The following is a 15,228-nucleotide window of genomic DNA, read 5'->3' as shown; positions in this document are numbered from 1 at the left end:
GGTTCAGATGCTCCGTCCATCACCACCCCCTTTTGTACAGCATTTACAATGCGGCGCACCGTGGCGTTCGGATGGGCAGATGCATGACGCATCCCCAGCAAAAATACGGCGCATTGCTGGAGTTGTGTCTAAAGCGCAACGCACCTCCAGCAAGGTTCGGGGGTGCCCTATCTGTAACCTTCTGCGTCAATCCTTACGCCTGCTTCAAGTAGGCGCAGGGTTTTGACGCAGCATGGCCCTAAAAGTGACTGAGTGAAATCTTGTAGATTTCACTCAGCCTCTTTTAGGAGGCATTTCTGCACCGGAACGGCCCCCCCCCCCTGTGCCAGAATGCATACATGTGGCGCAGGGCTTTACAACGTGACGCATCTCCCAGATGCGTCCCATTGTAAATAACCCGCAGCATGGAGCTGGCTTTATGCTGCTGCTGCGTCATAAAAGTGACGCAACGGCGGCGTAAAAGAGGCACAAGGGGCTTGTAAATCTGCCCCAAGGTGACCTAAAGAGGCAACCTTCAGTCTAATATATTGCAATTTCTTCCGTGAAACTTTGTAGTGGTGCGAGGCAAGGAAGGATAGCAATGACAGCGTATCATCGGCCAACAAGATGTCGTCAACATACTGTATGAGAGCCATCCCAGTCAGCACAGGAAAAGAATTCAGTTGTCGTTTCAATGCTTGGCTGTAAATACTAGGACTCTCTGTATACCCTTGAGGAACTCTACAGAATCTAAATGAGCCGAACAAATACAGGCTATCAGGATGAAAAGGGATTGAGAAGAAGGCATTCTTCAAATCAATCACGCTAAAAGTAGTGGCAGTCGGAGGATCTAAAGTAAGAAGTGTCGTTATGTCAGAAACTACTGGGTATTGTGGCACTACAAACTTGTTAACCTCTTGTAAATCAATGATAAACCTGTAGATTTTGGTATCAGTATCTTTATTCAAAATAGGAAGGATAGGGCTATTGCAAATATTGTAAGGGACTTCTTCCACAACCCCCACTTCAATCAGATCATGAACAATGCATAGTAATGCCTCTTCACCTTCTCGAGAAATTTTGTATTGAGGCAATCGTGGCAATGAAGCTCTCTCCTTGACACTAATACGCACTGGTGGAATAACCATTTGCCCTACATCAGTGTCCGAAGTGGCCCACAAAGTACTAGGGAGGGAAGTCAATGCAATATCCTCTCTAATAAGACAGGACTTCTCAATCACTGGATAGTTATCATTCAAAATAACGTGCACACCTTCGGGGGAACAGCGTATCGTAGCCCTAAAATACTTGAGCATATCAAGACCCACAATATTGTCCGGTGTGTTAGGGGAAAGCAAAAAAGGACATGGAGCAGTACATTTATCAACATGGAATGCAAGTGGTTGTGACAGTAGGCTAAGGGAAGGTGTTCCTTCGAAACCTATTGATGTAATGGTTAAGCAAGAAAGGGGCGCCCTTGAAACCAATTGTTTAGACAAGGTGCTACGAGTAGCTCCAGTATCAACCAGAAACCAATCAGTAGAACCCAAAACATGTGCCTGGACATAGGGATCCTTCGCATCGATTGGGACTTCAACTGATTCCTTGCCCCATCCTAGGCATTCCTATGCATAAACAGAGTCCTTCAAATCCAAATTAAAATAGTCAGATATTTGGTATTGGTTACGCCTATCAAACGTATTTGAAGAATTTGGAAGACGCCCATCAGTCTCAAATCTAGCACGATCATCCATACCACCCCTATGTCCTGGGGTCCCCGACCACGCTGACACTGTGGAGGGCACCAACGAGGACATTCAAAAGCCCAATGTCCCTGCAGTAAGCAAACTAATCAGCAGAGAAAGTAGCTCGGGAAAAAGAGGGTGTACTATTGCGATACATTGCACGTCCGCCTCAACCACTATTTCCATAGGAGGGACCATAAACCTGAGCAATCATAACCTTTGTTTTCAGCTCCTTATTTTTCTTATCCTCATTTCCCTAAGCTTCTAATACCTGACGTTCGTAATACTGAGCCATATTCAAAAGAGAGACAGGGGAACACGTAGTCCATGAACCTTCGCTGGCCTTTAGGCAACTAGCTATTCCTGGCAACATATTTGCGACAAATTTGTCGACAAACAGATGTCTGCCTGTGTCATCTGTCAATGACAGGCCACTAAAGTCTTGGAATGCCTCCTCAAAACGTGAGAAGAAGTCAGAGACCGATTCATCTACCTTTTGCTTGCAGGGTGCTAACACACTCCAGTCTATCTTTTTAGGAGGAATGATTATTTTCAACTTAACTAGTATAGCTTTGAGAAGGCCTAAAATTGCCTGATTTGGATTCTGTGCAGGTTCCCTTTCTGCATCAATCTTTTCTAATTCTTTCCAAACATCCCCAAAACTTGTATGATCATCGCCTTTACCAATAGACCTCCACATATCAGCAGATACAATCAGCCAAAAAAACATATAAATATCAAACAAAGTCATGGTACAAGAACTAATGGCTCCTTCAACTTCCTCATAAAGAGCAGCTGGATTTTTCCGCGGGTCGGGCAAAGCAGTTTTGAGAGCCATGACATCCGGTCTACTCCACGGAGTGTAAACCCAATTATAAATAAAATAACCCTTCGCATTGGTGGAATCCTTATTATCATCTGTTCCCACACCCTTAGGAGGGACATACAAAGATGCGGCTTCCCGCATGGGTTTCCCATGAACTACAACAATCTTATCTATCACTGAAGGATTGGCCCGCAGCACGGTGGTCTGAAGGGTTTTATGCAGCTGCAGCAGCTGCCTCTTTCTCCTCTCGCAAACGGAATGCATCAGCTCACAGTTTAACCACACGTCTAAGTAAGTCAGCCACCTGAGGGAGGAGAAAAAGACCATCACGCAATTTTTTATAATCCCTTGCTATATCATCAGGCTCCAACTCTGTGGAATGCTTCCTAAATCGTTCAAGTACTTCTATGGTAAATACTTCTGCAAAATATAACTGCTCCCTTTCCTGCCATTGTTACACGTCAGCTAAAAGATCAGAGGCAGAAATACTATCACAAGCAGCTTTACGAGAAGCGGATCTAAGGGCAACCACACGATCAGCAGTCAGCATAGAGCCAGTCTCTCGCAGAGGATCTGATCCTGGCTTATCCTGATCCGAAGGAGAATCATCATCATCAGAATCAAGGACAGGAGCAGAAGAAAAAGTACATGGTGGCAGAGAACGGTCTAGCAAAATTGAATCATCCTGTGGTTTATTAAGGAAAGGATAGAGGGGGCGCCCGATAGGGTATTGGCCATTTACCTGGAAACGACGCTCCCTATCCTCTCTTTCTTTTATCTCCTTCATTTCTTTATTTTTCAATTCCAGTGCTTTCACATGGATACTTTTGCGTTGTTCCTTATCTATCAAAGCTTGCGCTCTTCTCATTCGTTCACGCGCCTCTTTCTCCCACATTCTTACACAGTCAAACATGTCTTGTCTACTTTTGCGCTTAAACCTTCATTGCTCCACATACTGAATCTTTCTAAGATCAAATGACCCCTGCATAGGCCAGCACAACTCAGGATCCTTACTAGTATATTTATTCCATAACGTGCTGTACATTATAGAAGAAATACCATTCTTAATATGCATGTCCCTATTAGGTGCCCCTTCTGGATGAGTCAACTGAGTTCTCTCAATTCTCTCAATTCTCTCAAAGGTCCCTTCACAGAAGCAACACATTCTACAAAGTGTGCTTGAAACAGGGATGCCTAAGAATATTGTAAGATATAGAATACTATACAGCAGTGGCACTAAACACAAAATGTGCCGTTACATATAATTCACTAATCAGAGAAAAATCTCCTCATTACCTGCCTATATAAATTGCAATTTATATATTACCATACATTCCGATATATTGGCCAATTTCCATTTCCATCACATATTCACATATTGTCCCATCACATATTGTCGCATCAAACGACCTTACCAAGCACAGGTCTCCAGATTCCAACTGCCAAATTCTGAATCGGCCAAATGGTCTCTGCACGGCGAACACCAGAAGAGATCTCAGTTGAGGACCGGCACCACCTGGAGGGTCAGATCAGAAAGAGAGGAAAAACGCCATGGGTGCCAAGACGCGAGTCTCCTTGGGCAGCGATCTCCAACAGCAAGATTCCAACCCTTTGTTTCGACCACTCCTTCAGGCATCCGAGTCGCCGATGAGCCCCACTGGTTGGAGGCCAATCTGTAGAGGTGGGCTTCAGCCAGGCCTACTGGTGCTAGGGGTTCTCCCTTCTCTGCATCAAGTCCTCATACCAGTAAATAGAAGTTGGCACAGAAACTGAAAGGTTAAAAGATATATTTATTAAACCTCATGAGGTGGAACTACATTCACACAACACCCTTCGGTAGTGTATGACGCAGCACAAGGAATTCGAAGAACCATGGGTCTTTTATATCCACACAGGAGCTCAAAAGAAGGCGGTACAAGCACACATAGGAGAGTTACATACATAAATGGTCATACAGAAATGCACAGTCAACAAAGAAGGAGGAGTTAACAGTTGCTGACTTCAGTAAAAACATCCTGACAGTAACAGACCTAAACAGGTGCATGAACGATTCAGAAAAGGGGGTGGTGATGAACAGAGTGTCTGAATTAAGCAGACCACTCTTACCCAGTCCAAAGATCAGGGCTTGATCCATCACCGTTTTTTAGCTCACTGCACCATCCCAGCTCAGAACCTGGCTATATGCAAATTAGTCTGTCCCTGGCCCAGTGCATCATGGGAACAGGGCAGACCAAACTACCAAGCCAATTCTTATACTGGGAAGAAAACAAGCTACCGGGGACCGGTTTCTGGCATTTCAGCCGTCTTCGGCCTGGCTTGCTTGAATCCTGATGGTGCAATGAGCAAAGGACTCACATCTGAGTATACCCTTCCACGCTTATGGTGGACAAAAACGATTCAGAAAAGGGGGTGGTGATGAACAGAGTGTCTGAATTAAGCAGACCACTCTTACCCAGTCCAAAGATCAGGGCTTGATCCATCACCGTTTTTAAGCTCACTGCACCATCCCAGCTCAGAACCTGGCTATATGCAAATTAGTCTGTCCCTGGCCCAGTGCATCATGGGAACAGGGCAGACCAAACTACCAAGCCAATTCTTATACTGGGAAGAAAACAAGCTACCCGGGGACCGGTTTCTGGCATTTCAGCCGTCTTCGGCCCGGCTTGCTTGAATCCTGATGGTGCAATGAGCAAGGGACTCACATCTGAGTATACCCTTCCACGCTTATGGTGGACAAAAACGATTCAGAAAAGGGGGTGGTGATGAACAGAGTGTCTGAATTAAGCAGACCACTCTTACCCAGTCCAAAGATCAGGGCTTGATCCATCACCGTTTTTTAGCTCACTGCACCATCCCAGCTCAGAACCTGACTATATGCAAATTAGTCTGTCCCTGGCCCAGTGCATCATGGGAACAGGGCAGACCAAACTACTAAGCCAATTCTTATACTGGGAAGAAAACAAGCTACCGGGGACCGGTTTCTGGCATTTCAGCCGTCTTCGGCCCGGCTTGCTTGAATCCTGATGGTGCAATGAGCAAGGGACTCACATCTGAGTATACCCTTCCACGCTTATGGTGGACAAAAACGATTCAGAAAAGAGGGTGGTGATGAACAGAGTGTCTGAATTAAGCAGACCACTCTTACCCAGTCCAAAGATCAGGGCTTGATCCATCACCGTTTTTTAGCTCACTGTTGGACTTGGCCCTTCTGGCAGGTTCACCCCTGAACTTTTTGCCTAGTGACTTCTGGTCTTTGCGCACTTTGACACTGTGGCGCAGTGTAAAGTGCGTCCTCTCCCTGAGTGCGTGTGTGAGATTGGTCTGCTCTCCCATAGGAATGCATGGGGAATGTCTGTGTCCCTGGTAGTTCCTGATGAGTGAGGCGTGCATGGTCAAGTTTGGTATGTGCGAACTCGTGAGAGTGAATGCTGCGCAATGGTATGTGCGGCGTGTATGTGTCTTGTGCGGAAGCGCCACTTCTAGACATGGCTGTGTATGTGCTGTGAAGGTGCTGGCGTGTGATTGGCTGGAGCTGGCTGGGATGCCAGGCTCCAGGAGTCTGTGTGGGTCTGCCCCGGTGGTGAATGGAGAGATTAGCATGCTGATGTGAGGGAGGGGCTGTGCCTGTGTCCTGAATGAGGCTGGGTTTCCCCCACACAATGCTGGCTCCGCCCCCTGTGGTGCGACTGATGACCCTAGCCTGCCTGATGAATGAAAGGGGTGGTTGGGCCATCAAGGGTACTCCAAAACCAGCTGTGACTGGTTCTCCCCCCACCCTGCACCTAAAGACAAAGGGAAAAGGTGTATAAAAGAGGGGCTGTGACCCCATGAAGATGTTCTTGTTTGCTGCTTGAATCTGACCAGGGGCATGCTGCTGCTTGGGCCCAGGGGAAGGCTTGCCTCCCCTGGGCTCTGCCCAGCCCCTGGACTCCTGAAGAACTTTTGCTGGAACTCTGCCCTGCTGAGGGCACCTGGGAGCGCTTTGATTTCCCCTCTAAGCGCTTAAGAGCGCTGTAATTTGCATTTAGCGCAGGGAGCGCTGTAAATTGCCTTTTAGCACCTAGGAGCGCTTTGCTTGCCTAGCGGCTGCCCACGCCGCATTTTGGCCGCTGATTTAAACCCCAGCGCTAGAGGCGCTTTACTTTTGGGAGCCGGTGCCCACCCGGCGTTTGCCCCGCTCCTGGCCAATTTTCGAGTCCCCTGGCAGGTGCCACCCTGCCAGGGACATTGCCGCTGTTGTCGATTGCGAGTGCCCACCTCGCTTCTTAATTTAATTGGAGGTCGGTGCCCACCCGGCATTGCCCCCGGATTGCCACTTCAAAAAGGAGCTTCCCTCGGGCCGCCGCTCTGCCTACGGCGACCCGGAAGTCCCGCCTCCAGTCTCCCAGGGCCGCGCTGCTATTGGCTGCAGCCGCGACCCGGAAGACAGGCACAAGACGCCCGGACGAGGGCAGGACCGGCGAGTCTCCCTCCTGCTTCCCCCGGTCTGGGGAAGCCTAGGAGCCCCTCGAGAGCGGCCCCAGCAGAGGAGCCGAGCCGCGAGACACCCGGTGAGTGGCAGACAAGGGAGAGGGGCGTCGGGACACATTGTCGGTGTCCGCCCCTCCCCCGTAGCGCGACCTTGTGATTATTTGAAGCCCTGAGAAGGGCTCCGGGGCCATATTCCTGTATCGAGTCCCCCGAGAGGGACTGCACCGCCCTGGCCAGCTGTATTGGAGCCTAGATAGGCTCCTGGGGGAAATCACAAGTTCAGAGTCCCCAGTGGGAGACTCCACCGTAACGGCCGCAATTTCTGTCGAGCCCGGAGAGGCTCGTGGGGCATCTGATGATTCTGAGTCCCTAGAGGGGGGACTCCAACGACGGCCATAGTTTGTTTAGAGCCACAAGGCTCTGGGGGCATTTTCCTTGGATGCAGAGTCCCTCGTGAGGGACTCCCACGCCCCACATTTGTTCTGTGGAAGCCACGAGGCTCCCAGGGGCCAGTTCATTTGTTATAGAGCCTGGAGAGGCTCTTTGGCTGCCAATTTGTGTTCAGAGCCCGGAGGAGGCTCCCGGGGGCATTTCCTTCTGCCCCAGCCATGTTCTTGAGCCTGTGAGGCTCCAACGTTGTCCTCACCAGTTGCCCAGCACTTTGTGGGCAACTGCCACGTTTAGGCTGGTGTACATTTGGCTTATTACAGCCTGCCCTGACTCTGAGACACAGGGCGTCCTAGCCCCAACAAGGCCAGCTGGTCTAGGGACTGCCACAGGTGGTGGCTAATGTGATTCTGGCGCATTTATGATTTATGTGCCAATGTGATTACTGCGCTATTGTGTTGTCCTGCACCGCTGAATGTGTTGTAGATGCATCATGTGCCTTGTTCCTTACACCGCTGAACGTGTGTTGATGCGTCATGTGTTCCTTACACCGCTGAATGTTTTGTTGATACATCATGTGTTTTGTCCCCAGGTCTATACCCCTAAATGTATGTTGATATTTAGTTGGTTGTTCTTGCTAGTGCAGGTGGTGCTAGTAAGGTCCTGGTTCCCTGCGTGACCTGTTCCTAGGGTGGTTAGGATTGCGTAGGGGGTACTTACCTGATTACCAGTAGTTACTTGTTTTGCTACAGTGATTTTCTGTTATGTGCTAAGTGATATGCCAAGGGCTTGATACTGAGCTCGCCCCCTGACCAGAGTCCCAGGACCAGTGGACTCTATTGTGCCTGCCCTGACAAATTGCTGGGACTTGTCTGATCTCCCTTGGGCCCCTGGGGCCTCGCTGAAATCTGCCTCGCTCATCCCCCTCGGCAGCTCGTGCACGGCAGCCCGTCCAAGCCTCGAGCAGCGCCGCTCTACCCTGAGCCGCGCCGCTTCTCTGGGTCGCCTGCATCCTGCCTTCCCCTCCTCTTCTGAGCCGCACACATTGGTCGCCCCAGAGAAACGCTTGTACCTTGCCGGTGGCCCGCTCAAGCCTCGAGCCGCACCACTCTCCCCTGAGTCGTGCCGCTTCGCTGGGCCGCCCGCTCAAGTTTACTAAGGAGGTCACTCGCATTATCCCTGCAACCAGGTCGGGAGGTACTGTCCGTTAGGCTCTATGTTCTAAGTTCTAGGCCTACAAGTATTGTATTCTAAGTTCTAAAAGTGCTGATTCCTGACAGTGGTCCAGGTGGCCCTGTCTTATACATATCCCTTGTAAATTCTGCCCGTGCCTCTGGCACATTGTAAAGTGTGTGTTTTATCTAATGTGTTTTGGTGTAATACAAAGGCTATTTTTATATATAACCTTGTGTGGAGTTTCCTTTGTGGTGGGCCTTGGGTGTTGTTGCTGGGGTGCGTGCGCAAATACATAACTCATATCGCCTCCAAGTTTAGCCTAGACTGCTCGCGCCACGTTACCTAGAGGGCGAGTGGGGGTTGCCTTGGTGTGTGACTCCTTTGCCCTGACCTTAGAAATGGTGATCCCTGACTGACCTCGACGCGAGTCCTGGCCGGCCAGGGTCCCGTTTCTAACATTGGACGCAGCGGTGAGGATAAGGATTTGTGTTTGCGCTGTACCACAGTGGCGACAGGCCACACTACAAAACTCTGCATTTTAGATAAATCACATTTTGGGGATTATTGTATGTAGTTTGCTAAAAATGTCATTTCTGTGGAAATATGTTTCTTGTGCACTTTGAGTTAGGTGTCCCTAGCTCGGGAGGGTAGATCATCCCCCTAAGTGCAGTGTGTTTTCTGGATTCACCATGAGGGTGGGATCCAGTGGTGGCAGCATAAGTGTGTTCAGTGCATGTGTCCCCGTCCCTGCCCTGGAGTTATGGTACCTGTGTCACGTGTGGTCAGGTTGAGAAATCAGGGGTGGTAGAAACTGCCTTACCAGTCTGGGGAGGGGTGTGTGTGGATGAATGGTGTGTTGCACTGGACAAGTGGTGTGAGTTCTCTGGATGGGGAGCTTGCTGAATGCTTGTGTACTCTTGTTTTGCTCAGATACCTAAAGTTCTGTGTGTTAAACTTTTCCCAAGAACGTCTGCAGACAGTGGAGCCTGCTTTTGGATTTCTGTGGTCTATTTAGAGACAGATGTTTGGAGTTGGTAATGTTCTGGGAGGAGAGAGGCATAGGGGATGGAGTGATTCCAAAAGGAGTGGCTGAGGTGTCTTCCAGCCCAGTGTGGTGGAAGAGGTTAAGTGTAGCCCAGCTAGGTCTCGGTGTAGGGGCTCACGTCCTGTCTCAAGAGGAGAAGGAGTGGGTGGGACTGCGTGTCTCCAGGTGCCCGAAACCCAGTGTCAGGGCCTGGACTGTTTCTGAAGGGAACGTCAGGTCGGGGGCCTAGGCTGTACCAATAGGTAATTTGAGGAAGATCTCCCAGAGTATTTGAAGAATGTAGAACATCAGTGAACATGATTTCATGGGTGGGCCTGAAGCTCATGGGAGTTTCCCCTGCCCTGTGCCATTGTGTTAATTGTTGGGGAGTGACCCTAAGGAAAGGTTCTGGTCTTCCAGCCCAGTGTGGTGGAAGTGGCTCAGAGGAGCACAAGCCTGGTCTTCGTAGTCTGAGTGTTTTGTTCTTAGGAACACCAGGTGAGGGAGCCTAGCATGTCCGTATGGAGCGTCCTTCTAGGGAGATCTCCCTGTGTGGAGAGAACGTGGAGCGCCTGTAAGCAGGGCTCTAGTAGTTCTGTTATCTGGCAGTACCGCTCCAGTTGGGAGGGTGCAGAAGTCCAGATGGAGGGGTGCGAGGGGGATAGGTTCCCCAGTGGAGTAACCAGTGGGTCAGGGGCCAACCAGAAGGGTTGTGTCGCCAAGGAGTGACCAGGGTGATGCCACTTCTGTCCTGAGTGTCAGGCAGACTTGTACACGACACATTAGTTATGTGTCACCCTCAAGGAAGTCCTGGTGCGCCAGGCATCTGACCAAAGGGGTACGTCCCTCGGTTGGGGAGCCAGTAGCCGGTGTGTCCGGATCTGGACGTAAGGGCAACTGTACGTAGTGTCCTGGAGTTACAAGAAGGAACTCCTGCCTGAAGAGAAGGAACCGGGTAAGCTGTATGGGGGATTGACCTGCAGTGGTTGCCTTGCTGCTGAAGGAGGAGAGAAAGTCTTAGATTTTTGTTTTCAACTTGTAGAAGTCCTGGTGCGCCAGGCATCTAACCAAAGGGTAGCGTCCCTAGGTTGGGGAGCCAAGTTCAGGTGGTTGCCTGTCCTGGATGGCAGGGCGACTGTAGCCAGTGTCCTGGCCGGTTTGTCTTCTAGGGGTACCCCTGTGAACACAGGTGGGGCTCATCTTAAGTGAAGAGACCCTGTGTTTCCCAGAAGGGGTGGTACAGGCCTAGCAGGAATTTTTAGGGTTCTTGGCTGAGTGTTGTGGTACTACCCTGAGAGCAGGTGGGGCCTACCTTAAGTGGAGGGACCCTGTTCTACAGTGGGAGGGTGCTGAACTCTGGAAGGGGGTCAGAGGAATTCTGACCCCAGTGCATCCGGTGAATTTGAATCCCAGGTGGGAGAGTGTGTTCTGGAGGGTGCTTCAGAAGTAGAGGTAGGGTGGGGCATTCTTGCCCGTGACCTCTGGTCAGCCTGAGGGTGCGGACCCTAGGTTGGAGGATCAGTGGTAGTTTGGAACTACACTGAGAAAGGGAGTGGAGAATGGCTATTGTAGGCCAGGGGTTACTACCCCCCACTCTATGTATTGGCAGGGACCAGTGGTATCTGGGTGGCCTAGGGCCTGGTCCTAGCCGTGGACAACTAAGAAGTACCAGTGGGGTAGCCTAGTTGGGCCTGTTTTTTTTAAGTATGTGCTTGTTTTATGGATAGACGTGGCGTAGAACCGGAGGGTGTCCCTGCAGTGCGGGCCCGCGTCCGTGTTCTATCGCCCCAAGCAGGGAAGTCCATCACGGTGGTGATTGTTCTCCCCTGCGTTTTGGCTGGGAGGGGGTTGTGTTGGACTTGGCCCTTCTGGCAGGTTCACCCCTGAACTTTTTGCCTAGTGACTTCTGGTCTTTGCGCACTTTGACACTGTGGCGCAGTGTAAAGTGCGTCCTCTCCCTGAGTGCGTGTGTGAGATTGGTCTGCTCTCCCATAGGAATGCATGGGGAATGTCTGTGTCCCTGGTAGTTCCTGATGAGTGAGGCGTGCATGGTCAAGTTTGGTATGTGCGAACTCGTGAGAGTGAATGCTGCGCAATGGTATGTGCGGCGTGTATGTGTCTTGTGCGGAAGCGCCACTTCTAGACATGGCTGTGTATGTGCTGTGAAGGTGCTGGCGTGTGATTGGCTGGAGCTGGCTGGGATGCCAGGCTCCAGGAGTCTGTGTGGGTCTGCCCCGGTGGTGAATGGAGAGATTAGCATGCTGATGTGAGGGAGGGGCTGTGCCTGTGTCCTGAATGAGGCTGGGTTTCCCCCACACAATGCTGGCTCCGCCCCCTGTGGTGCGACTGATGACCCTAGCCTGCCTGATGAATGAAAGGGGTGGTTGGGCCATCAAGGGTACTCCAAAACCAGCTGCGACTGGTTCTCCCCCCACCCTGCACCTAAAGACAAAGGGAAAAGGTGTATAAAAGAGGGGCTGTGACCCCATGAAGATGTTCTTGTTTGCTGCTTGAATCTGACCAGGGGCATGCTGCTGCTTGGGCCCAGGGGAAGGCTTGCCTCCCCTGGGCTCTGCCCAGCCCCTGGACTCCTGAAGAACTTTTGCTGGAACTCTGCCCTGCTGAGGGCACCTGGGAGCGCTTTGATTTCCCCTCTAAGCGCTTAAGAGCGCTGTAATTTGCATTTAGCGCAGGGAGCGCTGTAAATTGCCTTTTAGCACCTAGGAGCGCTTTGCCTGCCTAGCGGCTGCCCACGCCGCATTTTGGCCGCTGATTTAAACCCCAGCGCTAGAGGCGCTTTACTTTTGGGAGCCGGTGCCCACCCGGCGTTTGCCCCGCTCCTGGCCAATTTTCAAGTCCCCTGGCAGGTGCCACCCTGCCAGGGACATTGCCGCTGTTGTCGATTGCGAGTGCCCACCTCGCTTCTTAATTTAATTGGAGGCCGGTGCCCACCCGGCATTGCCCCCGGATTGCCACTTCAAAAAGGAGCTTCCCTCGGGCCGCCGCTCTGCCTACGGCGACCCGGAAGTCCCGCCTCCAGTCTCCCAGGGCCGCGCTGCTATTGGCTGCAGCCGCGACCCGGAAGACAGGCACAAGACGCCCGGACGAGGGCAGGACCGGCGAGTCTCCCTCCTGCTTCCCCCGGTCTGGGGAAGCCTAGGAGCCCCTCGAGAGCGGCCCCAGCAGAGGAGCCGAGCCGCGAGACACCCGGTGAGTGGCAGACAAGGGAGAGGGGCGTCGGGACACATTGTCGGTGTCCGCCCCTCCCCCGTAGCGCGACCTTGTGATTATTTGAAGCCCTGAGAAGGGCTCCGGGGCCATATTCCTGTATCGAGTCCCCCGAGAGGGACTCCACCGCCCTGGCCAGCTGTATTGGAGCCTAGATAGGCTCCTGGGGGAAATCACAAGTTCAGAGTCCCCAGTGGGGGACTCCACCGTAACGGCCGCAATTTCTGTCGAGCCCGGAGAGGCTCGTGGGGCATCTGATGATTCTGAGTCCCTAGAGGGGGGACTCCAACGACGGCCATAGTTTGTTTAGAGCCACAAGGCTCTGGGGGCATTTTCCTTGGATGCAGAGTCCCTCGTGAGGGACTCCCACGCCCCACATTTGTTCTGTGGAAGCCACGAGGCTCCCAGGGGCCAGTTCATTTGTTATAGAGCCTGGAGAGGCTCTTTGGCTGCCAATTTGTGTTCAGAGCCCGGAGGAGGCTCCCGGGGGCATTTCCTTCTGCCCCAGCCATGTTCTTGAGCCTGTGAGGCTCCAACGTTGTCCTCACCAGTTGCCCAGCACTTTCTGGGCAACTGCCACGTTTAGGCTGGTGTACATTTGGCTTATTACAGCCTGCCCTGACGCTGGGACACAGGGCGTCCTAGCCCCAACAAGGCCAGCTGGTCTAGGGACTGCCACAGGTGGTGGCTAATGTGATTCTGGCGCATTTATGATTTATGTGCCAATGTGATTACTGCGCTATTGTGTTGTCCTGCACCGCTGAATGTGTTGTAGATGCATCATGTGCCTTGTTCCTTACACCGCTGAACGTGTGTTGATGCGTCATGTGTTCCTTACACCGCTGAATGTGTTGTTGATACATCATGTGTTTTGTCCCCAGGTCTATACCCCTAAATGTATGTTGATATTTAGTTGGTTGTTCTTGCTAGTGCAGGTGGTGCTAGTAAGGTCCTGGTTCCCTGCGTGACCTGTTCCTAGGGTGGTTAGGATTGCGTAGGGTGTACTTACCTGATTACCAGTAGTTACTTGTTTTGCTACAGTGATTTTCTGTTATGTGCTAAGTGATATGCCAAGGGCTTGATACTGAGCTCGCCCCCTGACCAGAGTCCCAGGACCAGTGGACTCTATTGTGCCTGCCCTGACAAATTGCTGGGACTTGTCTGATCTCCCTTGGGCCCCTGGGGCCTCGCTGAAATGTGCCTCGCTCATCCCCCTCGGCAGCTCGTGCACGGCAGCCCGTCCAAGCCTCGAGCAGCGCCGCTCTACCCTGAGCCGCGCCGCTTCGCTGGGTCGCCTGCATCCTGCCTTCCCCTCCTCTTCTGAGCCGCACACATTGGTCGCCCCAGAGAAACGCTTGTACCTTGCCGGTGGCCCGCTCAAGCCTCGAGCCGCACCACTCTCCCCTGAGTCGTGCCGCTTCGCTGGGCCGCCCGCTCAAGTTTACTAAGGAGGTCACTCGCATTATCCCTGCAACCAGGTCGGGAGGTACTGTCCGTTAGGCTCTATGTTCTAAGTTCTAGGCCTACAAGTATTGTATTCTAAGTTCTAAAAGTGCTGATTCCTGACAGTGGTCCAGGTGGCCCTGTCTTGTACATATCCCTTGTAAATTCTGCCCGTGCCTCTGGCACATTGTAAAGTGTGTGTTTTATCTAATGTGTTTTGGTGTAATACAAAGGCTATTTTTATATATAACCTTGTGTGGAGTTTCCTTTGTGGTGGGCCTTGGGTGTTGTTGCTGGGGTGCGTGCGCAAATACATAACTCATATCGCCTCCAAGTTTAGCCTAGACTGCTCGCGCCACGTTACCTAGAGGGCGAGTGGGGGTTGCCTTGGTGTGTGACTCCCTTGCCCTGACCTTAGAAATGGTGATCCCTGACTGACCTCGACGCGAGTCCTGGCCGGCCAGGGTCCCGTTTCTAACACTCACTGCACCACCCCAGCTCAGAACCTGGCTATATGCAAATTAGTCTGTCCCTGGCCCAGTGCATCATGGGAACAGCGTGCATGGGCAGCTACAAGCTCAACTGAGCATGTGCAGAGTAGCAGAGGCTAAGTATAGCCAGTCCTTTGAGCAGAGCACAAGGGTAAATGACAGAGAAGAAGGAAAGAGCACATGGCACACAAAATGCCTGCCAGAAACAAGATGGCTTCAGCTAAATGCTAACATTAATCACGGCCAATTTTCCACACTGTTAGAACTGGCTATTTCTGGTTGGCTAAGGCTGACGCCAAAGCTAGGCAGAAACCACCATTTTAGTCAGGGCAAGGGAGTCACACGCCAAGATAACCCCTGCTCACCCCCTTGGTAGCTTGGCACGAGCTGACAGGCTTATCCCGGAGGCAATGTGTAAAGCATTTGCGCACGCACACAACAGCAACAACATCCTAGGCA

The 15,228-nt window shown here is 51.6% G+C and overlaps 1 protein-coding gene across 1 annotated transcript in view; it reads left to right on the top strand.

Moving 5' to 3' along the window:
* LOC147726126 (uncharacterized) overlaps nucleotides 1–15,228 on the top strand; it is a 689,775-nt gene that overhangs the window by 412,844 nt on the left and 261,703 nt on the right. The gene's annotated exons all lie outside the window — the stretch shown is intronic.

The sequence above is a fragment of the Lissotriton vulgaris genome, chromosome 3_1, assembly GCF_964263255.1.
Source record: "Lissotriton vulgaris chromosome 3_1, aLisVul1.2, whole genome shotgun sequence".
Lineage (NCBI taxonomy): Eukaryota > Metazoa > Chordata > Amphibia > Caudata > Salamandridae > Lissotriton > Lissotriton vulgaris.
The sequence above is the reverse complement of the archived record's forward strand: the minus strand, read 5'-3'. Positions and strand labels throughout refer to the sequence as shown.